The following is a 25,522-nucleotide window of genomic DNA, read 5'->3' as shown; positions in this document are numbered from 1 at the left end:
GGGGGGGGGGGGTTGTCACGTCCTCTCGCTGACCTCCCCAACAATCACTGAGACATAAAGTTCCAATAGTGTTAAAGAGCCATTCCTTTGTGTTGAAGCCATTTAAACACAATGTTCTAAAACACAAATACTTCAAGTGTGGACACTCGTGATTAGATGACACGTTAAGACTGGAGCCATAAACTAGGGCCCCAGGTGAGACTGAACAAATCACCTCTTTGAGTCTAAATCAGTGTCTATAAAATGACCCTAACTGCTATGCAGGGCTATTGTGAGGACCCAAATGCCTTGAAAATCATCAGGTGTGCTACCGATAGAAAGTATTAATAGAGATTAAAAAATACACACATTAGCAGGAGTCGTGTTGTCATATTGCTTTCCTCCTTTTTTACAATCATAAAAACAAAGATATTTAGGGACACCTGGGTGGCTCAGTCAGTTAAGCATCGGCCTTCGGCTCAGGTCATGATCTCAGGGTCCTGGGATTGAGCCCTGCCTTGAGCTCCACATGGGCTCCCGGCAGGCTCCCTGCTCAGCGAGGAATCTGCTTCTTCCTCTCCTCTGCCCCAACCCCCACTTGTGTGCTCTCTCTCAAATAAATAAATAAAATCTTTTTTATTTTATTTTTTTTTAAGATTTTATTTATTTTTTTGACAGAGAGAGAGACAGCCAGTGAGAGAGGGAACACAAGCAGGGGGAGCGGGAGAGGAAGAAGCAGGCTCATAGCGGAGGAGCCTGATGTGGGGCTCGATCCCATAACACCGGGATCACGCCCTGAGCCGAAGGCAGACGCTTAACCGCTGTGCCACCCAGGCACCCCAATAAAATCTTTTTTAAAAAATGTAAGCACCAAATGTGACATTGTGCTGAGACCCATCAAGGTGTGGAAAGAGCACATAACTAAGAGTTCACAGTCCTTGCTGAAAGTTCAAAGTCTGCCACTAAGTCACTTTGACACTTGCCCTGAGTTTGCATTTCTTTATCAAAAAAAAAAAAAAAAGATTTTTTTTTTTTAAAGATTTTATTTATTTATTTGACAGAGAGAGAGAGAGTGGGAGAGCACAAGCAGGGGGAAGGGGCAGAGAGAGAGGGAGAAGCAGCCTCCCCATTGAGCAGAGGGCCCCGAAAAAAAATAAAAATAAAAAAAGTTTTGAAATTGCTATTAAAGTCTGCAATCATGGAAATCCAAAACAGCAATAGGAGAAGTGACTTGCAGAGTGAGAAATTGTATCTGCCTAAGGATCAAGTACAGAGGACACTGCTTTACCAGGGCCCCCTCAAACTCTTTCAAAGTAATAGTGATGAGATTCTTTTTTGAGATTTATTTACTCCAATAACCTATGTTTCTTTCTTAAAAGTGAACATTCAGATAAATAAGAACAATGACAAAAAAACCAATTAGAATATTCGGATAAATCAGAACAAAATAATCAATTATTTTATCACATATTGAAAAGTGTATAAATGAGGAAGTCAATTCTCCTAAAGCAGAGTGATAATAAATGACATATGATGTGATGTAATATTTTTAAGATTTTATTTATTTGAGGGGGCGCCTGGGTGGTGCAGTCGTTAAGCGTCTGCCTTCGGCTCAGGGCGTGATCCCGGCGTTATGGGATCGAGCCCCACATCGGGCTCCTCCGCTAGGAGCCTGCTTCTTCCTCTCCCACTCCCCCTGCTTGTGTTCCCTCTCTCACTGGCTGTCTCTCTCTCTGTCAAATAAATAAATAAATAATCTTAAAAAAAAAAGATTTTATTTATTTGAGAGAGAGAGTGCAAGCACATGCAGGGGGAGAGGCAGAGGAAGACAGAAAGGGAAAAGCAGACTCTCAGTTGAGTAGGTAGCCAGGACCCTGGGATCATGACCTGAGCTAAAGGCAGACACTTAACCAACTGAGCCACCCAGGCACCCCGGTTTATTTTAGAGAAATACAGAGAGAGAGAGACAGCAACAGCATGAGTGAGGGGAGGAGCAGAGGGAGAGGGACAAGCAAACTCTGCGCTGAGCATGGAGCCCAACTCAGGGCTTGAACTCACAACCCTGAGATCACAACCTGAGCTGAAACCAAGAGTCAGTCTAACCGACTGCAGCAGCCAAGTGCCCCAAGGTGTTTTCATTACTTGGTATAAACAGTAACATCTAGCTGATGACATTTAGGCTTGCTAAGGTTTAGAACAGAAAACACTATATGATTAGCCAGAGGGGATAAATAACATGGATAAACTTTCAACAGTGAGGATTCTTGGTGGAAGCTATCCTGCACTAATGTTCATACCCTAACCAGACCATTGACCAGTAACACCCAGGCCATTAGCCACAGATAGCTGTAGAAATGTCGGGGCGCCTGGGTGGCGCAGTCGTTAAGCGTCTGCCTTCGGCTCAGGGCGTGATCCCAGCGATCTGGGATCGAGCCCCGCATCAGGCTCCTCCTCTGGGAGCCTGCTTCTTCCTCTCCCACTCCCCCTGCTTGTGTTCCCTCTCTCACTGGCTGTCTCTCTCTGTCAAATAAATAAATAAAATCTTAAAAAAAAAAAAGATGTAGAAATGTCTTCAATATGATGCAGTTCCCCAAATCCCTATGTGTCCAACCACTTGGGATTTCCTGCCAGTATTCTGGCCCATGACCCTTCCCTCTTGTTCTCTCTGTGCTCCAGTGAGAGGCCATTTTTCCGTGTCAGTCCCTCTGGAGTCAGACACTGATCGCCCCCATCACTCAAATGCTCATGTATGTCATTTTACCAAATAGGGAAATGACTGGGGATTCTGCAAAATATGAGGTTTAAAATTACCCGATAAGGTAGGCAATTTCTTTTCCCTAAAACTAAAAAAACAAAAGACAAAACAAAACAAAAAAAAACCCATGAGGCTAAGAAGGACATAGATTATTTTAAAGTTGAAGAAACTGGTAAGACCAGAAGAACTAGGATCCAGGTCTCCCAACTCTTGGTTCAGTGCATTTTTTTTCTCACTGTCCAGTGGTTGAAACACTACTTGGAGCAGAGTTGCCCAAATGTTGGCCAGCTATGTTGCGTGAGTATTTTTAAATAGGAACACAGCAATAAAAGAGTTGTTTAATAACTACTACAATTTTGAAGAAATGATGAGTAGAGATAGTATTTCCAGATATCTGCATTAACTATAACGGAATATGAAAATATCAATAGTATTTTTGGTAATAAACTCACAGTTGCTGCTGATACTACGGTAGCCTGTTACTTGGATTAATAATTGAAAGACATGTTAAATTTCAGTTAGATGTTTAAGAGAATAAAGATGTGATTTTTCCCATCTAAACTTACAAACTTCTGAATTCTAATCCTGAATCCCTTGAAATTCTGTGATCCAAAGTCAATTCCCAGACTCTAGGATCATGACCTGAGTTGAAGGTAGCTGCTTAACCAACTGAGCCACCCAGGCAGCCCTGTGCTTTTTTGAACATACTCTGTGGCACTCTCTTTACAACACTCAACTTGCTGTGCTGAAGAGTACAAGGAACAATATTCAAAGAGTCTCCAAACAGTAAAATTCTATTATTCCACTGTTGTGTCAACTATTCTGTAACTCTCCTTGGTTATGTAATTATAATGTGGATTAGATACTATAACTTTATACAAAGTGAGGTTTTTATATCATTTTTAAATATTTATGTTTAATTTGGTAATTATTTTCTTTCCAGAACATAGACTTAAAAGTATTCACCAACTTAAAGCTCAAACCTTATGCTTTCTTCAGGATTTTATCACTTCTACTTTTGACAAAGAACTATCCATCCAGAAAATGAGAAACTCCACACATTGTTTCCAGTGCAATTGTTTTTAACATTTCAATTATAGCAGGAAAACTAAGTATTTAGCCACATTATTCATACATGTCACATTGTGTGGAAATACCTTTCTCAAAGTAGTATATTCTTTTCTTCCATTGTAATATTCACAGTGGCACTTCCTCATGTGGAATAAAATGAGATAATTGAAAATCTCCACATACAGCCATCTGCTGAGACTGTAAGAAACTATTTCCCTGAAACTTGGATCTGGAACTGACAGTGGTAAAGTGAGTAACTTGCATTTTTACCATTTGCTTGAGATGTGAAACATGATTTCATTATTTCCAACTATTTTTCTAATTAATTTCTGACATTTCAAGACAAGAGTAGGCTAATTTATAAAACTCTGGTCTAATTATATCAACTCATCAATTAATGACATATTTGTACTGCAGGCACTTCCAGAAAATGAACATGGTGACTGTTTACAATCTAGCTTTCTAATTTTTAACACCATTCAAGGACATGGTATTGAACAGCAAACTTGAAGCAATCCTACATGGAATAAACCATTTTAAGAATTATAATTTATAAAATTTTCAGATGGTGTTGTAGAGAGGGCAGTTCAATGACATTTTCAAACCCATAGTCAGATTTCTAATGGTAGGACAGACTTTGAGGTGGTGTGGGAGGCACGGCCATTGTTGGTGAAATAGAACCATTGAAATGCCTTTTATTTTTCCATTTTGGGCCCTGATCACACTGCTAATTTCTATAGTTCTTTCAAGAGGACTCAGAAGTACGGCAATGAATCATCATGATCAGTTACCATCCTAGAAATAACCAATGCACCTGCTTGCTTTCTGTTCTTCACATTGTCGTTCTCCCCAGCTCATCAGGTGTGGCTGAAGCGGGAGTAACAGTCCCTGATACCACCACTGAGTGGAGGGCAGGGGCCCTCTGCCCGTCCAGTGGCAATGGACTTGGTCTCTCCCACTGTGTCTCTCCAAGCCTTTCAGCCCTTCTTTCTGGAGGTCACAATGCCCTACTCTGTGATCCTTTACACTCAAGGCCACTGTGTTCAACTGCCTTCCCAAATGCATCCAGGTGAGGAGCTTTCCAAATTAAGCATGAACAAAAGATTATGTTTGGCCCATAACACTTCTTCCAGATCAATGAACTATCCCCTAATTCCAATGATCTATATTACCATATTGATAATTATCAAGTTCTAAAAAACTAACAAATTTTTTTCTCAAAAATATGTAGAACACTGACTGTGAAACTATAGCTTACAAAATCCAGATCTCAATTTTCTTTCATTTCTAGTTTTTAAAAATATTTTATCATAACCTAGACTGAGTGCCTTAAAATAGCATAAGAGTCAGTACTGTTCAATCTCATTATTTGGATTTTCTAAGTCTTCCTTTAAATTCCCAGACACTTTCTTTGTACCTTTCTTCTAACACATCACATTTAAGCATATGTAACATAATTCTTCTTTCTCAGCATCTTACATGTCCTGCAGCAAAAACATCTTGAGGACAAGAGCCACTTATATATCCTAGAAGTGCCTTATATACATAAAACTTTTCATATGTATTTTTAATTGAATGAATGGGTGAGTATGTGGATAAAAAATGAAGGAAGAAAAAAAATGAAAGAAGGAACTCCAACTGGACGACAGCCACAAAGTAAGCTAGGAGAATTCTCATGAATCTAAGCCAGTAGATAAATTTCTTCAGGACAACACGCTATTGTTGACTTTTCCTATCCTCTACTACTGGTACAAAAAATACACAAATAAATACACATATATAAAATTTCTATGTGTATATATTTATAAATATATATGTTCTATATCAATTTTATACAACTTTTTAATGTAAATAGTCTCAGCTATGTCATTTTCAACCCCATGCTTTCCAAAAGTGCTTCTCCTGGTCCTTTTTTTTTTAAAAAAGATTTTATTTATTTATTTGAGAGAAAGAGTGAGTGAGAGCCAAAGAGAGCACAAGAGGGAGAAGCAGTATGCCCACCGAGCAGGGAACTCGATGCAGGACTCGATCCCAGGACCCTGGAAGCATGACCTGAGCTGAAGGCGGATGCTTAACTGACAGAGCCACCCAGACGCCCCTCTCCTAGTTCCTTTTTAACACCCAAATTCACTCTGGGCTCTTTCACTTGCCCCATGCCATACATCAACTTGCTGCCCTTCTAAACTCATCTCTTGTGTTGCTTGGCTCATGTGAGGTTATAAGTAAGTGCGCACCTGGAAGATTCTCCTGACTTCATGGCTATCCCAATAGAGAAAGACCAAGATTCTTACTGCCTCCGTGCAGATGACAGGCAAACTGTGTTCTGGGTGGTAACTCCCAAATCACTAGGTGAGTGGAAGTTCTCTGAAGGAATCCTCTCTGCTCCAAGCTGATGATATATAACGGTTCCTTAAATTAGGTTCCTCTCTTTGAGTCCCACAAGCAGAAGACTCCAGTTGATGCTGCTTCTGCTCCTGTACTTGCCAGCTCCTTAAATAAGGAGCAGATCTACGAACTGCGCACAGAACATAGGACACCTTAAAGATCTGAGGGATTTATTTAGAGAGTACCCAGTCCCTGGGACATCCAAGGTCAGATCTATAGGCTCTTTGATTCAGGAACGTGAATTTCTCCATGAGCCCAGAAACACTACAGTACTCTGAGCTCTGTGGTACTAGGGTGGATAGGGTTCCTAAAATTGGGAGGAAAGATTCAGTTGTCAAACTTCTACTAGTTGAGGTGAGTAAGCCTGACTTGTTTGATAGCTCCACCGAGTCCAGAAAATGGTAGCAAAATTCACTATCTATAATCTTCGGGTAAAAAAGAATTAATAAGAATAATACATGAACAGTATATTTCACAGCATATGACAAGTCTATGCATTAAAATAGACAATGTTTTATTTTTCCATTTGCCTTGTAACTATTTTCCTATTAGCTGAAAATTGAGCTAGATATATATTGGGGATTTTTTTGTTCTGTATGGTTTTTTTAAGATTTTATTTTATTTATTTATTTAGGGAAAGAGAGAGAATGTGTGTGAGGAAGGGGAGGGGCAGTGGGAGAGGGAGAGAGAGAATCCTAAGCAGACTGTGCCCTGAGCACAGAGCTGAGGTCATGACCTGAGCTAAAATCAAGAGTCCGTCACTTAACCAACTGAGCCACCCAGGTGCCCCAGAGCTAGATTAATTTTGTGCCTAATTCTTTTTTGTTGTTGTCTTTGGGGCACCTTGCTCAGTCGGTTAAGCATCAGACTCATGAGCTCAGTAGTGAGATCGTGCCCTGCATTGGGTTCCACACTCAGCTCAGAATCTGCTTGTCTCTCCCTCTGCTCCTCCCCCACTTGTGCTCTCTCTCTCTCAAATAAATAAATCAATAAAAATCTTTTTAAAACATGAAGTAAGGATGAATTTCGTTTGTTTTTTCTTGATGATACTGGCCAGTGACTGCTGTTCTGACTTTTCATTTTTCATTTCCAGGTGACATTCTAGGTCCTGCCATAAAAAACATACAAAATCTTCTCCAGATGCCCTATGGCTGTGGAGAAGAGAACACAGTCCTCTTTGCTCCTAATATCTATGTACTGAAATATCTGAATGAAACCCAACAGCCGACTCAGGGTATCAGGTCCAAGGCCATTGGCTATCTCAATACTGGCAAGTAAGAGACAGAAACTTCACTACATCATCATAAATGTTCTTTCCACAAGTAGGCTTAACATTCACTGGACAAGAAGAGCATGGCCATTGGTGGGTCCTGTGTGCCTGAGAAGCTAGGGCTTGTCATTGGCGTCTGGCTTCTCTGGCCTTGGGTTGTACATTTGGGAATCCTCTCATTCTTGGATATGTCACTGCTACTTCATGGCCCATCTGAAACCTTCTGTTCCAGGTTATCAGAGGCAGCTGAACTATAAACACATAGATGGTTCCTACAGCACCTTTGGGGACCAATATGGTAAGAAGCAAGGCATCACTTGATAAGAAGGGGGTCCTATGGACCAAACTTTGTACAGGCATTGCCACTCTTATTCCTCATGGAAACCCTACAAATTAAATATTATGAACCTCATTTTGGAGAGGTAGAAGCTTATACCTAGTGCTGTTAAATAAATGTTGTTAGATTGCACAAATAATAAGTGGCAGAGCTGAGACTTATCTCAAGGTCCGTCTACCTGGACTCCTAAATGTATTTTTTGATTCAACATGGTAAGCTGTTCTTTCTCCACGTCTAAAACCCATCATAAGAAAAAAGTATGGGGGCGCCTGGGTGGCACAGAGGTTGGGCGTCTGCCTTCGGCTCAGGGCGTGATCCCGGCGTTAAGGGATCGAGCCCCACATCAGGCTCCTCTGCTATGAGCCTGCTTCTTCCTCTCCCACTCCCTCTGCTTGTGTTCCCTCTCTCGCTGGCTGTCTCTATCTCTGTCGAATAAATAAATAAAACCTTTAAAAAAAAATAAGAAAAAAGTATGGCCACTTTATTTTCCAGCATCCAGAGATGCTAGAAACTGGAACTAGAAAAGCTGTAGCCATCCTTCACACTACCTTATATTAAATAACACTGTTCCTCTGAGACAAAACACACAGTCAAACAAGAGGTAATAAATGAAAAGGAGGTTGGTGGAAGGAGAAGGGAAGGTGTGGGAAGAAAGTACTTAACTTTTTCTTTTTAAGATTTTATTTATTTATTTGGGAGAAAAAGAACATGAGTGGTGGGGGGAGGGTGGGAAGAGGGAGAAGCAGACTCCCCACGGAGCAGGGCTCTGAGCAGGGAGCCCAACAAGGGGCTCAATCCCAAGACCCTGAGATCATGACCTGAGCCAAAGGCAGATGCTTAACCAACTGAGCCACCCAGGCGCCCTGAAAGTACTTAACTTTTTAAGGCAGAAAACCTTGCCGAGATGTTAGTCCACATAGCAGGAGCTACAGAGGAGAAGGGTTTTCTCTTCTCCAATGGAAAATCAGTGAAAGGGAGAAAACCTGGTATGAGAGCACAAATGTCTTAACCACTAAGGAAGACAGAGCCTGAATCCTTGAAGCAATGAGAAAGTGAGCAAGGAAGTAAGGACCACTTGAAACCACTTGGTAGTATGTTAAGAGCAGATAGAGCCCAAAGAGAGTGAACAGTGTCATGAAGTAACAAAGAGAGAGTCCCTAGCTCTAAGGACCCGAGCCCCTCATATGACTCTCATGAGTGTTGACTGGGTCCCCATGAAGGCTGTGCATGTGACTTGTTGCATGAAAACAAATGGCCTCATCACCCCACTCTTCTTCCTCCAACAGGCTCATAGCCTTTGCACTCATAACTCTCACCCAGGCTTGAGCCTTCATCTTCATCGATGAAACACACATCACCCAAACCCTTACCTGGCTCTCTGAGAAGCAGAAAAACAATGGTTGTTTCAGGAGTTCTGAGTTACTGCTCAGCAATGCCATTACAGTGGTGGCTTTTGTAAGCTAGTTCTGAACCCTCTGATCTCACTAATCCATGGAAATTTGTCCAAGGGGGAAGGCACATAAGAAGGTAGCACACAGGGGGACACCTGGGTGGCTCAGTTGGTTAAGTGTCTGCCTTCAGCTCAGGTCATGGAGATCATGACCCTGAGATAGGGTCCTGGAATTGAGTCCTGCATTGGGGTCCCTGCTCAGCGGGGAGTCTCCTTCTCCTTCTCCCTCTGCTGCTCCCCCTGCTTGTGCTCTCTCTGTCAAATAAAAAATAAAATCTTAAAAAAAAAAAAAAAAGTAGCACACAGGAATTCCTAAAGGAAAGGACTGGGAAGTATGGAAGGGCAATAGGATGGGAGAATATGCTAACATACCACTGAGGAAAAAGAAATGGAATCTCAGCTGGGAGTGCGGAGACATTGTACAGTGAGGATAGATATAACTGAGAAGAATTTCTGAGGAACCAAGCAAGAGAAAGGACTGACCATGAGGAGAGTGGACATCAAAGGGCTTTCTGAAGTAAAAATAACCTCTTTCCCTTAAACTTACGGGGAGGAGTGGAAGATGAAGTGACCCTCTCTGCCTATATCACCACTGCTCTTCTGGAGATTTCTGTCCCCATCAGTGTAGGTACCGCCTTAACTTCCTCCGCTTCCCAGACTGCTATGAAACCACTGCCCTACAGTTATAATAATACTCCTGTAAAAGCCAAGTGACAGCTTTCCTTCTGCATGACACTGATGCATTTGCCAAAATGATAGAGACTTTGACCAATTTATCAAGAAGGATTTTACTTGTTCAGGAAACAGGACTATGTACCGAAGCTAATCCTAAAACATGTAGCCTCCAGTTTACATTTTGCCTTACACCTCCTGCCTTTATCAGTTTACATTTTAATTAAAAGTAATTTTTGAGTGATTCTTATTATGTGTTTTTTACAACCAAAAAAAAAGTTATTTCCAAAAAGATGGTCAGAGAATGGATTGATAGATGAATTATTTGAAAAGCACTGCTACCACTTCTCCTGTGGGGTTTATATTATTCCAGGACTTACAAGGACTCCTTTTCCATAGCTTAGGATACCACTGCTCTGCCTTCACAGCACCCTGTTGTCCAAATGCCCTATTCTGCCTGAAGTCAGCCTGGAAAAAACACAGGAAGTGGCCCATGGCAGCCATATCTATACCTAGGCACGGTTGGCCTGTGCTCTTACCCTGGCAGGTAACCAGAACGAGAGGAGAGAGACCCTGGAATCACTTGACGAGGAAGCTATTAGAGAGGCGAGAGCATACATTAAGGTCTTCCCCCCACCCACTTCCAGTAGATGGAAAGGGGAAGAATATTGAATTCCTGAAAATAACGTCCCTTTTTGGCCTATACCACTATAAATGCTGACATTTTAATGCAAACTCACACATTAAAAGATTAATGTTCCTTTTATATCCAAACCTTTCCTGGAATATTTTGTTACAGAAAGAACAAGATAAATAAAAGAAACATCACAGGAGAACGCAGGTGTTTCAGTCTCTTTTTATTTACAAAGACAAATATAGTTGACATTTATACTTCTCCTTATGGCACATGACTATATATCAGTGTGAGTAGAAGCAAAGAGTCATAGCAAAGACACTGTCATCCACAATAATAGCTTCCATGTTGTACTATTTCTAATACAACTCTCTGAAATAAAGTGGTAGATTTTATATTTCATTTCAACAAAGCCTAAACAACCACAAAATCATTTTAGGTTGAGAGCAAGGAACCAACCAGTGAGGAAATCATGTCTGCCTTCCCCTCCACCCCACCTACCCACTGCACAAACTCTACCAGCACATTTGAGAAAGTAGTTGAGTTCACATCTTATGAATTTGTCCTCAATATTTCCCTAAGTCATATTAGACCATACCAAGTTCGTATTTTTACTCTGGAATAATAAAACTAGGGATATCATGATTGAAGTAAAAAATGTACTTCAGTAGGTAATATTTTAAGAGTTAGATAATAGAGACAGTGAGTAAAGAGGACTAAGAGCCCTAAATAAATGCAATCCATAATAAAGAAATTAGATTGTGTTAGACGTTTGTAAGCCCTGTTTTTTCAACTTATTCTGTCACCCATAACTTATTCCTGCTACCTAGCCTTAGAAAACTACCACAAATACTACCTACAACGTAAGCCTATCAATCATGCAAAATTTTGCAATGTACTAAGAGTCTTACAAAGAAGTGTTTACAGATAAAGAGATCTATAAATCACCTTCAAAAAATAACGTAAGGGCGCCTGCGTGGCTCAGTTGGTTAAGCATCTGCCTTCGGCTCAGGTCATGATCCCACAGTCCTGGGATCGAATCCCACATTGGGCTCCCTGCTCTGCGGGGAGCCTGCTTCGCCCTCTGCCCTTCACCCCACTCATGCTCCCTCTCTTTTTCTCTCTCTCTCAAATAAATAAATAAAATCTTTTTTAAAAAAAGATAACATAAAAACGCAAAGCAATAAATAAAAATCTAGAGAATTACACAAATAATTTTCGTAGGACATTTGAGACGGGTGAGAACTATAGCCTGAGTGGTCCCTGAAACGCAAACAAAGAAAGTAAAATTTGAGTGGAAAAATAAAAGGTGTGTTTTATGCTGATTAGTGGAGAACATGCCGAGTATTTCTGACTAGGAGGAAAGTATAATACCATGAAGGAAAAAAGAAGCAAATATCGGAAGAAAACCAAAAGGATGCATAACCACAGTTATCCCTCCTGTACTTTGCTTGAACAGCTGTAGTACAAGCAGGCTTTCATTCTTCCCCCAGAAAATGGGATTATGTCAATGTTATCGAGAGTGGAAATTCCTCAACCACTTTTGTCTATTGCCCCAGATAGTTATTTCCGCAACGATGTAGTTCCTGATTCAGGAAAGTCTGCAGTCCTACTATACATCAAAATCTCTCCGTGAAACCTGTCCCACTGAAGCTCCCTTTCTTGGGCTTTTCTTCCATTGTGTCTTTCGGATAAAGCAGCTTTTGCTGAATACAGTGCCCTCTGCAATGCAGGTAAGGAGCTTGCACTCCATGTCTCAAGCCTTCATTTTGCTCTCAGGGCCAGTCCTCTTAGATACAAAATAATCTACATCTTTTTTAGTTGATCTCAGACTCCTCAAACTACGTGGTAACACAGAAATATACATCTTAGGACAGGAGCACTAACTCTCTGGAAAACTTCTCTAATTCCTTTATCAGCAGAGAATATGTTTCTTATAGGTGCATATCTGATGAATCCCATTCTTAGCCATAGCCAGTTTGGTTTCCTTTAGCAAGCCCTATTGTTCATATCCAATTAAAATTATATTCAAGAATAGGTACTAACTCTTCTTTAAATGTTTGGTAGAACTCACCGATGAAGCCATCTAGTCCTGGATCTTTTTTTGAGAGAGTTTTTAAATTACTGATTCAATGTCATTGCTTATAATTGGTCTATTCAGATTTTCTCTTTCTTCATGTTCAGTCTTGGAAGGTTGTATATTTCTAGGAATTTATCCATTTATTCTAGGTTTTCCAATTTATTGGCATGTAACTGTTTGTAATAGTGTCTTATGATCCGTTGTATTTCCGTGGTGTCATTTGTAACTTCTTTTTAATTTCTGATTTTAGGGATGCCTGGGTGGCTCAGTCAGTTAAGCACCTGCCTTCAGCTCAGGTCATGATCCCAGGGTCCTGGGATCCAGTCTCACATCAGGCTCCCTGCTCAGTGGGGAGCCTGCTTGTACCTCTGCCTGCTGTTCTCCCTGCTTGTGCTCTCTCTGTTTCTCTCTCTCTTTCTAACAAATAAATAGATAAAATCTTTTTTTTTAATTTTAAGTATTTTTAAAAAATAAAAAATAATAATTTCTGATTTTATTTATTTGGGCCCTCTCTTTTTTTTTTTTTTTTTTCTTGATGGGTCTGGCTAGTGGTTTATTGATTTCATTTATCTTTTTAAAGAACAAGCTTTTGGTTTCATTGATCTTTTCTTTTCTTTTTAAGTCTCTATTTAATTTCTTTCTGTCTGATCTTTATTATTTCTTCCTTCTACTAACTTTGGGCTTTGTTTATTTTCTTCTCTTACTAGTTCCTTCAGGTGTAAAGGTAAATTATTTATTTGGATCTTTTCTTGTTTCTTGAGATAGGCCTGAATAGCTGTGAACTTCCCTCTTAGAACTCCTTTTGCTGTGTCCCACAGATTTTGGAAAGTTGTGTTTCCATTTTCATTTGCCTCAACGTATACCCTTATATCAAAAACAGACAAAAACACCACAAAAAAAGGAAAATTAGAGGCCAATATCCCTGATAAATATAAATGCAAAACTCCTCAACAAAATATTAGCAGACCAGATTCAGTAATATATTAAAAGGGTCATACACCATAATCAAGTGGGATTTACTCTGGGGATACAACGATGGTTCAATACACACAAATCAATGTGATATACAATATTAATAAAGGATAAAAATCATATGATTATCTCAATAGATGCAGAAAAAGCATTTGACAAAATTCAGCATCGATTTATAATACAAAACTCTCAACAAAGCAGAACATACTCCTCCATAACAAAGGCGATATGTGAGAAACCCACAGCTAACATCATACTAAATGGTGAAAAGCTGAAAGCTTTTCCTCTAACGTCAGGAACAAGCCAAGTGTGCCCACTCTTGCCACCTTTATTCTCCGTAGTACTATAAGTTCTAGCAACAGCAATCAGACAAGAAAAGAGAAATAAAAGGCATCCAAATTGGTAAAGAAGAAGTAAAACTGTCACTATTTGCAGATGACATGATACTGTCATGTCATGATAGAAAACCTAAAGATTCCGTGGGAAAAAAATATTAGAACAAATAAATAAATTCAGTGAAGTTGAAAGATACAAAGCTAACAAACAGAAATTGGTTGCATTTCTATACACGAATAGCAAGCTATCGGAAAGAGAAACTAAGAAAACAATCCCACTTACAACTGCAACAAAAAGAATAAAATACCTAGGAATAAATTTAACCAAGGATAAGAATGAACTGAAAACTCTGAGATATTGATGAAAGACGCTGAAGAGGACACAAATAAATAGATATATTGTGCTCATGGATTGGAAGAATTAACATTGTTAAAATGTCTATACTATCCAAAGCAATCTACAGAATCTAATGCAATCCCCATCAAAATACCAAGGGCACTTTTCACAGAACCAGAACAAAGAATTCTCAAATTTGTACTGAAGCATGAAAGAGCATGAATCTGGAGAAAGAAGAACAAAGCTGGAGGTATCACACTATCTGATTTCAATTATACTACGAGCCAGAGTGATCGAAACAGTGTGGTACCGGCATGAAAACAGGGGATCACTGGAATAGAACAGAGAACCCAGAGATAAACCCATGCATATGTGTGTCAGTTCATCCATGACAAAGGAGGCAAGAACATACAATGGGGAAAAGATGGTGTCTTCATAAATGGTATTGGGAAAACGAGATAGCTACATGCAGAAGAAGGACACTGGATTACTATCTGACACCATACACAAGAATAAATTGAAATGGATTGAAGAGGGGCGCCTGGGTGGCTCAGTTGGTTAAGCATCTGCCTTCGGCTCAGGTCATGATCTTAGGGTCCTAATATCGGGCCCTGCTTTGGGCTCCCTGCTCAGTGGGGAGTCTGCTTCTCCCTCTCCCTCTGCCTCTGCCCCTCCACCTGCTTGTGCTCTCTCTCTCTCTCTCAAAAAAATATTTTTTAAAAAATGAAATGGATTAAAGGTTTGGATATAATCCATGAAACCATAAACCTCCTAGAGGAAAACATAGACTCTTTGACATCAATGTTACTAATATATTTTTGAACCAGTCTCCTCAGGTCAGGGCAACAAAAGCTAAGATAAACAAATAAAATAAACATCAAACTAAAAAGCTCTGGCACAGCAAACTATTAACACAATGAAAAGGCAACCTGCTGAAAAGGACTTCTATATTTCCTATATTATAGATATTTGCAAATCATCCATCTGATAAGGGGTTAATACCCAAAATATATTTTAAAAACTTACACAATTTAGGGGGTGCCTGGGTGGCTCAGTCGTTAAGCGTCTGCCTTTGGCTCAGGGCGTGATTCTGGGGTCCTGGGATCAAGCCCTGCATCAGGCTCCTTACTCCGCTGGGAAGCCTGCTTCTTCCTCTCCCACTCCCCCTGCTTGTGTTCCCTCTCTCACTGGCTGTCTCTCTCTCTGTCAAATAAATGAATAAAAATCTTTAAAAAAAAAAACTTACACAATTTAATATCAAAAACAAAACAAAACAAAAGAACCCAATTTAAAAAATGGGCAGAGAATTTGAACAGATACTTTTCCAAAGAAGACAGACAGATGGCCAATAGACACATGGACACAGGTAAAGATGCTAAACATCACTCGTCATCAGGAAAATACAAATGAAAACCACCATAAGATATCACCTCACACATGTGACATTGGCTAGTAACAAAAAATAAAATAAAATAACAAGTGTTGGTAAGAATGTGAAGAACTATATACACATAGTGACAACAGGGATGGACCTAGAAGGTATTATGTTAAGTAAAATGAGTCAGCCAGAGAAAGACAAACACTGTATGATTTCACTTACATGTGGAATCTAAAAAAATAAAATAAGTGAATAAGCAAAACAAACCAAAAACAGACTCATAGATCCATACAGGAAACAAACTGCAGGTTACCAGAGTGAGGAGATATTGGGGGTGACGGGGCAGGTGAAATAGGTGAAGGGATTAAGAGGTATAAACTTGCAGTTACGAAATAATTAAGTCATGAGAATACAATGTACAGCACGGGGGATACGGTTAATAGTATTATAACAACTTTGTGTGGTGATAGATGGTAACTAGACTTACTGTGGAGACCGTTTCATAATATATAAAAATATCAAATCACTATGATGTACTCCTCAAACTAGTAGTGAGTAAGGGACAGGCAGGGCCAGGGAGGGAGAGATAGGTAGGGAGTCATGGGATCAGGCTCACAAAAATTCCAAAAATGTGGAGGTGAAAGGAAACCAGAGATAAGGGAACATCCTGTCCTAGGTGTCAGAGGTGGGGTCTTGTTATAACAGCTACTTGTGACCAACAAAAAATTTCAGGACCCTAAAAAGGAAGTGAGCCATTGAAGGTGTTATCACTAATCCTTGTTCAATAGTGCTATCAATAGGATGTTAAAAGAATTTAAGCTCCCTGGTTAGCTTTCAATAAAAGACCAACCCTAGAAGCCCCCAGTGGCAACCCTGTCGGGACCCCTCTCACTCCTGAGAGCTTTTTCTGTATCCTCACTTAATAAAACTACTGCTTTACTCACTCTCCTTTGTCCTCCAGATTCATTCTTCAACTCCGTGAGACAAGAACCTTGTTCTCCCTCCCGCTTCAATAGGATATTATACTTCGATTAAAAAAAAAATTATATTCACTCTTTGGCAAGTACTAAACCATGCTACTTCTTTCTCCAAAGACACTGAGCAACGAAATACTTGAGGCCCATATCCATAAACAGGGCTTTGCTGAAGTCCCCAGAACCAGGACTCTAAAAAAATGTTTTGTCTCTGAAATGTGCAGCTAAACAACTTGGTAACCAAATGTATATTTGTAGAGAATATCTATCATTGATTCCTTCTTCATTCAACGCAAATTTACTCCAAGATCACTTTATTCTACCAAACCTCAGAATATTCAAAGTAATCTAATAGCAATTTGAGAAACTTTACCTCCCCCCAAACTTGTTGATGGGTAGATTAGTGACAAGAAGAGTATAAAGTATATCTGGGTGGAAGCACTTTTTAAACAGGCATAGAGTGTACTTTAAGCCAGGTAGCACGACTAACCTGATTAGATGGCAATTCCATATTTCAGAATGCTGAGAGTTAATTAATTAATACGTTATGTTAAGGTGGCAGACAGAAAAGTATTATGGCAATGTCACTGAATTAGGAATTAGTTGACTTGACTTCTAGTTTAAAATCTGCCAATAACCATCTGCATGACTTTGGATAAACTAACCTGGATATTAATTTCATGCATAAGAGAGAATCTGATGCTATTTAAGAAGTAATAAGTATAGTAGCAAGGTTCTGAGGAGATAAGAAAGTGCAGAAGCAAAAAGAATAGATATAGGGTTAACTTAATTTTTTTTTAAAGCCAGTACTGTCTACTATCTGCTAGGCACTTTTCTCAGCATTTTGTGTGTTATGTAATTCCATTCCCACAATCACTCTCTGATGTACCTAGTATGGTTAATACCATTTTTTAAATGAAGAGACAGAGGTAAAGAGAAATTACAGAGGTAAAGAGAAATTACAAAGCTTCCCAAGGTCCAACTGACGAGGAGGCAAAATTTGAAGCCGGGCATTCTAGCGTCAGACTCTATACCTCAACCACTTCCCTCTGTTACTTAGCTGTGGAAGGAAAGGTCATGTCTGCTTTTGAGATTTCAGATGGTGGTGAGAGGCTGGATGCAGAAAGACAGATGTATTTAAGAAAGAACAACGTATGTGAGAGCAGAGAACAGGTGAGAAAAATGGGACAGAGAAAGCAGGAAAGGCAGAAGTTAGGGGTTCCGGGGAGACCCTCAGGCAAGTTCACCTCGGAGACCTCTGGGCATCACCAGGTAGCAATTGTCCCTTTCTTGCAGGAACCATATGGAATGGGCAGACTCTGGCCAGTGCTGCTGACACTGGAATAGGCCTTCCCCAAAAGTCAAACTACACTGGGGAAGGAGGAAAGGTAACATCTACAAAATCTCTTGCTTAAAGCCTCTTTATTTGAAGATTATGTTGGCTTATTTCCTTCCTAGAGTACAGAAAGAAAAGGGCCCTTCAGTATTTCAAAAGAGCTAACAGATTATGATTGGATGATATCATGGGATCCAAGATTCCTTCTCTAAATGATCACAATAAAAGGGTCAGAGAACCTCTGCTCTCAGACTGGACCTGGCCATGCCCACAGGCACTCAGACAAGGCATATGCTATCCCTCTGTTATATGCCCCAACCACAAAAGAGCTACAGGAGCTTAGAGCCCAGGTTTGTGGAGTTCCTCTCAGAAATGGTCACAATGGAGAACCCCAACTTCATGCAATGAGTTAGAAGCATTGCAAGTCAATAACCAAGTACTTTAATTAGCATTATATCTGGTGAGGAAGAAACAGGAAAATCCTGCATCGGACCCTTGATGCTCTGATATTTTTGTCTAATTGCAATGAAAGAAATATAAGACCGAGGACAGGATGTGGGAGCAGCTTTCAATTTTAGTCTGCGTTAGGAGAGTGAGACCAGGTTGAATGTTGAAAAGGTGTGACAGTGTTTATGGGAGTGATAAAGGCTAAAGCCACAGTGTAGCCTGGGTGGCTCAGTCGGCTAAGTGTCTGCCTCTGGCTCGGGTCATGATCCCGCGGTCCTGGGATGGAGTCCCCGCATCAGGCTACCTGCTCAGTGGGAAGCCTGCTTCTCCCTCTCCCTCCGCCCTTCCCCCATCCCTGCTTATGCTCTCGTTCTCTCTCTCAAATAAATACAATCTTTTTTAAAAAACAAAAAACGGAAGCTTACATAGATCAGGTGAGACTGATTCATCAAGCATCTTCATAGACGTCTGCATTTTATCCTACACTAGGGAGCCAGTGGAATCTTTTAAAAACAGGTTAGTGGCATGATCAGATTTGGTTTGGGATGGTAACAAGTGCAGAAAGGGTCTAGGTGGCAAGGAGATTATTACAATAGTACTTATTTCTCATGAAAAATGTGCCTGGAAAATAGGCTGTAAGTATATTCTACTTCTTAAAACTGTATTCCTTAATTCTTACAATTTCGGGAAAGCCAGAATGTTGTGCACCAATATGACGAGTTCTAGACCAAAATTAAAGTCTACAAAAAAATTTAAGACACGGGCCTACTGTAGATAGGTTTAGCTTCCTATGCAATTTTTTCCCCTGGACTCATTAAAAGCCACAACTGCCACTAAGTGGCAAATCAAGATCAACAATTCATGTGTTCCCAGAGTAATTATGCATCTTGGTTATAGGATGAGGAATGGGGGACTACTGAAATAAGCTTAGACTCAGACTAACAGGATTTTAAAGGACAAATACTATAAGAGACAGAGATAGCATCTATGAGATTCATGGCTAAAATCCTGAGCATTCTGGTGAAAGACCATCTTGGATGTTCTGTGATTTTTTTTTTAAGATTTATTTATTTATTTGACAGAGACAGCAAGCGAGAAAGGGAACACAAGCAGGGGGAGTGGGAGAGGAAGAAGCAGGCTCATAGCAGAGGAGCCTGATGTGGGGCTCGATCCCAGAACGCTGGGATCACGCCCTGAGCCAAAGGCAGATGCTTAATGACTGCGCCACCCAGGCGCCCCTGTAATTTTTTTTTCTTTAATGTGCTTCCTGTACACTTGTCCCTCTTCTGATGGCTTAGCAGAAGCGTTGTGATGCCCGCTTCTCACGTACAGTAATGACAATTAGCCACAGGGTGGCAGCAAAGTTTAAAAAGTGAGTACTGCTTCTCCATTAATTATTAAAAAAACATGTAAAAATTTTTAAAAAGTTAGGCATAAGGAAGAGAGAAAAAGAGGAATAAATGCTTATGGAAACTTAAAATAAGAAGATACCAAACTAAGGTACCTAGAACAAGCCGTCCGTTATCTGTGGGCAGAATTATGTTCACAGTGCAGGAAAGAGCTGGGTGATGGGGAGAGGGCCATTCTTAGAATCAGTGTATTCTACAAGAAAGATTACATTTCTTTGTTTTCTATAAGTGAAATGTGACTTTAAGCCTTAGCCCATTGGACTACGAGAAATTTATCTCAGGGGGCACCTCAGGGCGTGATCCCGGGGTCCTGGGATCGAGCCCCACATCAGGCTCCTCTGCTGGGAGCCTGCTTCTTCCTGTCCCACTCTCCCTGCTTGTGTTCCCTCTCTTGCTGGCTGTCTCTCTCTCTCTAATAAATAAATAAAATCTAAAAAATAAAATAAAATAAAATAAATTTATCTCAGATATCCTGGGGAACTAACAGGATGAAGGTGTTGCCTCCCCCTGGACTGCCATCACCTGTCTGTAGCCTACATGACTGTCCTAGAGCCTGTACTCTGCAGCCTCCTTGTCATTGCAGGGATCGACTCTGACAAAGATATGTAATGTTTGTCTGGTTTTGGTATTAGGGTAATGCTGGCCTCACAGAATAGGTTAGAAGTGTTCCTTCTGTTTCTATTTCCTGGAAGAGAGTGTAGAGAATTATACAAATGTTGGGTAGGATTCACCAGTGAAACCATATGGTCCTCGTGCTTTCTGTTTTGGAAGATTATTAATTTCTGGTTCAAATTTTTTAATAGATAGAGGCCTATTCAGATGATCAATCTCTTCATATGAGAAGTTCGGTAGATTGCATCTTTCAAAGAATTAGTCCACTTCATGTAAGTTATTAAATTTATGGGCATGAAGTTGTTCATAGTATTCCTTTAATCATCTTTCTAGTTCCCATAAAATCAGTTGTAATGTTGCCTCTTTCATTTCTGATGTTAGTAATTTGTGTCTACTTCTTTTTCTTGATTAACCTGTTTAGAAATGTATCAATTGTATTGATATTTTGATTTTTTTTCTGTTGATTTCTTGTTTCTAATTTCATTTATTTCTGCTCTACTTTTTATGATTTCCTTTCTTCTACTTACTTTGGATTTAATTTGCTTTTCTTTTTCAAGTTTCCTAAGGCGGAAGCATATATTACTGATTTCAGAAGTCTCTTTTTTTCTAACACACACATTCAATGCTACAAATTCCCTCTAAGCACTGCAAAGACAGAAAAGGCCTGGGGAGTCAGCACTGTGTCTGTGACTCTGAGGATTTTGTGCCATATACAAAAATTATGTACGGGCTTATGAAGCACTTTACTCTACCACCCTTCTCCTTTTTCTCCTGCCTTACTGAAAATTTAATTTCCTACAATCCAACGTCACCTTTTATTAAGAATATGATGTGTCTCTGTTTTATCCTCTTTTGTTCTTTTTCCGTTATGGAACCTTCTACTCCTGAAATTTCCAGTTTCCTTGCTACTGAATGTTATCATTCTTCCTTCTTACTCGCTGGCTATCATCCTCGGGCTAGTGTTCAGAACTGGCAGTAACCTGAATACAGTGTACAGGCAGCCTTGCTAATCGAATGATCCTAGATCTCTATCTTGAAAACCTACGTTCACAAAGGGAATGCCTGGCCACAAATAAACTGTTCATATCTGAGTAAGGAAAAAATAATGCACGAATATTTCTAGAATCAACGTAATAAGAAAACATTCTTTCCACTAGTGATTGAAAATAGTCTGCCCTTGACTGGCCACCAAAAACAAGCCCCGAAGGGGTATCTTTAATTCAGCGTCCTCCAAAATGACCTCCGGCCGAGTGCTTTAGCAACTCTCATTATCAGTGCGATCGCTGGCTCTGACCACAAGAGGGTTTAATTGCCCCTTGTGTAATGAGATGATTACACATCACTTTTTAAAGTGGAGAAACAGGAAAAGGTGGTGGGATAGGAAAAAAATTGTTTTAATGTTTTTTTAAAAACGCATAATATTATACATATGCAGAGATCAAAGAAGACTGCTTTGCCAATCCTCTATTTCTGTGTACACAACTGATACCTGGAAAGTTTAATCCAATCTAAATCAAATTGTCAATCTTAACAACCAACTCAAAAATTTCACCTGCATTTCTCTCCGTTCTGATCCTTGTTTTCGCAGACCAGCAGTATGAAGATGAGGCAGCCCTCCGGCCTCAGGGATTGGAAGAAAAGGGCAAAGACCTTCTCGTTGGTCGTGTTGTTATCAGGCCATCATTCTGGGTAGAAGATACCTGTAATGGTTATTTGATGTCAGCTGGGCTAAGCACCGGTCCTATACACTTGTCCTTCTTCTGATTCATGTAATCAAAACACTAATCTAGATGTTGCTATGAGGGTATTTTAGAGAGGTGATTAAAGTCTATAACCAATTGACTTTGAGTAAGAGATTATCATAGATAATCCTTGTGGGCTTGATTCAATCAGTTCAAAGACCTTAAGAGCAGAGTTGACGCTTCTCTGATGAGGAACTAGCCCCGGTGGACAGCAGCCTCAGCCCCGCTGGGGAGTTCTAGCCTGCCTTTCCCGACAGCCTCCCCCATGGATGTTGGACTTGTCAAGTCAGCTCCACGATTGCACAAACCAATTCCTTGCAATAAATATCTTAACGTCTATCTCCTACTGTATCTGCTTCTCTTGTTGGGCCGGATACAACGCCGAGATACTAGTTTTCTTTCATGGGGCACTTCAGATACACGCTTGAAGAGCTCCTGCCCTGCATCATTCCCTGATACAGGTGATAAGCTCTCTAGAAGGCCTCTTACAGGTTTACCTTAACTCTCAATCTACGGTGAAACATTCCACAGGACTTCTTCCTTCTGGGGTCCCTTTGCCTGGCAGGAAGTCCTCTTAGATAAAGCCGTTTGTAGGTGACTCGAATCCCATTACCTTCTTCTGCTTCCTCTGGGCTCAGGGGAGCTCATGTACCCAGGCAACAAACCTCGAAACTGCAGCTTGCTTTGCCTGCAGCTCTTCCTCCTTACCTCATCTTTAGGGGCGATTTCCACAAGTTTTTCTACAACCATCAGACCTCTCTACGCAGCATTCAGATAAAAGTTTCTATGCCCCCCCTTCCCATGCTAGCAAACTTGGGTCAAGTTCTTTCAAGCACTCTCTTGTTCTCCAGGCAGCCCCAAATCTATAAGTTTCCATGACTGAGCAACACAGACCCGGGGAGTTAGAGTTAGACTCTGTTCTCACCTCCAGGAAGCAGCACCCACTCTGTCCCAGCTCTCCTCTAGTTTTTCCTCTCACTTGGCTTGCGGGTGGGAGGCAAAAAATACCCCTGCCGTCTCTTCATCTACAAATTCCTGCAAAGAACTTGCCTGTAATTGATGAGAGAACAGAAGGCAAGCGGAAGACAAAGCAGAAGCTGACACCCCACAACCCCCTACCCATGGGATATATGTGACATTCCTCAGGCACTCCTGGCTGCCCTAAAGCTGAGGAAAAACAAATAGTTAACAAATAGAGATCACAATCCTGCAAGACCTGAGTCTCCCTGAGTTTACAAATGCCTTAGCAATCTACAGGAACAAAGCATTTCTATCAATGGTCTAGCTTCCAAAAGGGAATGTAAATACAATTAAATGTCCTTATAACCTGCAGCCCATTGACAGATACTTGAAGTGGGCCGAGTGTAGTGTTCCTCCAGGAAGCTCCCAACTATCTTACTGTTCATGCCTTACTAGAAGGGTAAACAATCTTAACTGGACAATGGCAAGGCCTCCGGTATCCCGTGAGTCTTCTTTAACCAATGAAAGTTCTTTCTCGAAACCTCCCTTTTTCCTTACCGCCCCCAACCCCATAGTATATAATCAGCCACCTCTCACAACCCTAGTGCAGCAGCTCTTTCTGCCCACGGGTCCTGTCCCCATGCTTTAATAAACCACTACTTTGCACCAAAGATGTCTCAAGAATTCTTTCTTGGTCATTAGCTCCAGACTCTACCCCACTGAGCCTCACCTATATTGCAAAACTATATCATAATCAGTGTTTAATTTCCCCTAATGAACTGTTGGTAACTGTCCCTAAACCAGTTTGGAAAATCCTATGGGGTGTGTCTAAGGACTCCCTTTAGAATATGGCACTTCTTGTCCCCTACTATTCTCAGCTTTAGCTTCAGCCAGAATTTCAAGACCACAGAATGAAGTCTTTCTCTAATATTCTACAACTCTCATCATTGAGTAAGTTTTTATACTCTCAAGAAAAGCTATTATTCATAGGTAAACTTCTATCCAGAATTTTGTATATTTATTTTTTTTAAGATTTTATTTATTTATTTATTTATTTATTTATTTATTTATCTGGCAGAGAGAGCACAAGCAAGGGGAACAGCAGAGGGAAAGGAGAAGCAGGCTCCCCACTGATCAGGGAGCCCGATGCAGGACTCGATTCTAGGACCCCAGGATCATGACCTGAGCCAAAGGCAGGTGCTTAACTGACTGAACCACCCAGGCATTCCCAGAATTTTGTATCTTTAAAGAGCACCCCAGGGTTCTAGACTCTCAACTATGTTTTCCACTTGTGGCTGTTTCTGAGTCTAGGGATTCTTGGTGAGTTCCTGAGTCAGAGACTATCTGTCCCACCATACGTTGGTTCTTAAGCCCTCCTGGATGAGCCTTCAAACACGTAATCATTGCACTCTTCCATGTTTCATGGGCAGATGCACCAATTTTCCACCCTTCTTGCCACAACAGTGCCGATTCCAGTTAGTCCCTGATGCTTCGGTAATTCTGCATTTCACTAGAAGTCAATTGTCTTGTAACTCTTCTTTAACTAATTTGATCTTAGAATGGAGACTGAAAGATTTCAAATGATATGAAACCCAGAACTTATTTAAAAAATTATAAATTTGATATATAAAAACCCAAATTTCTTTTTTTTTCTTTGCTTTGTCTTGTTTTCTTTTTCATTTTATTTGAAGTTCTTTCTTTTTTTTTTTTTTTAATGATTTTTTATTATATTATGTTAGTCACCATACAGTACATCCCCGGTTTCCAATGTAAGGCTCAATGATTCATTAGTTCTGTATAACACCCAGTGCACCATGCAATACGTGCCCTCTTTACTACCCATCACCGGTCTATCCCATTCCCCCACCCCCCTCCCCTCTGAAGTCCTCAGTTTGTTTCTCATAGTCCATAGTCTCTCATGTAAAAACCCAAATTTCTAACTAGGGAAAAAATCCCATCATAGACAAGAGAAAAATGACAAACTAAGACAAAATATTTTCAGTTTTTATCACACGCAAAAGGCTAATCTATTTAGTATATACAGAACTTTTTTCTTCCAAATTATTGAGGAAAAGATTACTCATCCAAAAATTTTTAAAGACTTTATTTATTTGAGAGTGCACGAGCTGGCGGTGAGTGGGCAGGGGAGCAGCAGAGGGACAAGCAGACTCCCTACTAAGCAGGGAGCCCTACGTGGGGCTCGGGGCTCAATCCTGGGACCCTGGGATCATGATCTGAGCCAAAGGCAGATGCTTAACTGACTGAGCCACCCAGGTGCCCTTCATCCAATTTTTTTTTTAAAGGATAAAGGCTAACCCCAAAGATACAGACGTAGTGAAGAGAAGGGCCATATGCACCTCAATGTTCATAGCAGCATTGTCCACAAT

At 40.4% G+C, this 25,522-nt stretch overlaps 1 protein-coding gene across 10 annotated transcripts in view; it reads right to left on the bottom strand.

Moving 5' to 3' along the window:
• The window catches only part of KLRG1 (killer cell lectin like receptor G1), a 74,508-nt gene that overhangs the window by 9,938 nt on the left and 39,048 nt on the right, over nt 1-25,522 (bottom strand). Inside the window, exons 7-9 of one of the 10 annotated variants that reach the window (XR_005837846.1) lie at nt 23,101-23,225; nt 21,986-22,133; nt 15,422-15,480 (exon numbers count right to left, since the gene is read on the bottom strand). The exons of 6 other annotated variants lie outside the window; for them this stretch is intronic. The gene's annotated coding sequence lies outside the window, so the exon portion shown is untranslated. Of the gene's footprint in view, nt 1-15,421; nt 15,481-21,985; nt 22,134-23,100; nt 23,226-25,522 lie in introns of those variants that run through there. 3 more of the 10 variants (XR_005837843.1, XR_005837842.1, XR_005837844.1) reach the window with 3 other exon arrangements.

This window comes from Ursus maritimus, unplaced genomic scaffold (genome assembly GCF_017311325.1).
Source record: "Ursus maritimus isolate PB19 unplaced genomic scaffold, ASM1731132v1 scaffold_26, whole genome shotgun sequence".
NCBI classification, from domain to species: Eukaryota; Metazoa; Chordata; class Mammalia; order Carnivora; family Ursidae; genus Ursus; species Ursus maritimus.
The sequence above is the reverse complement of the archived record's forward strand: the minus strand, read 5'-3'. Positions and strand labels throughout refer to the sequence as shown.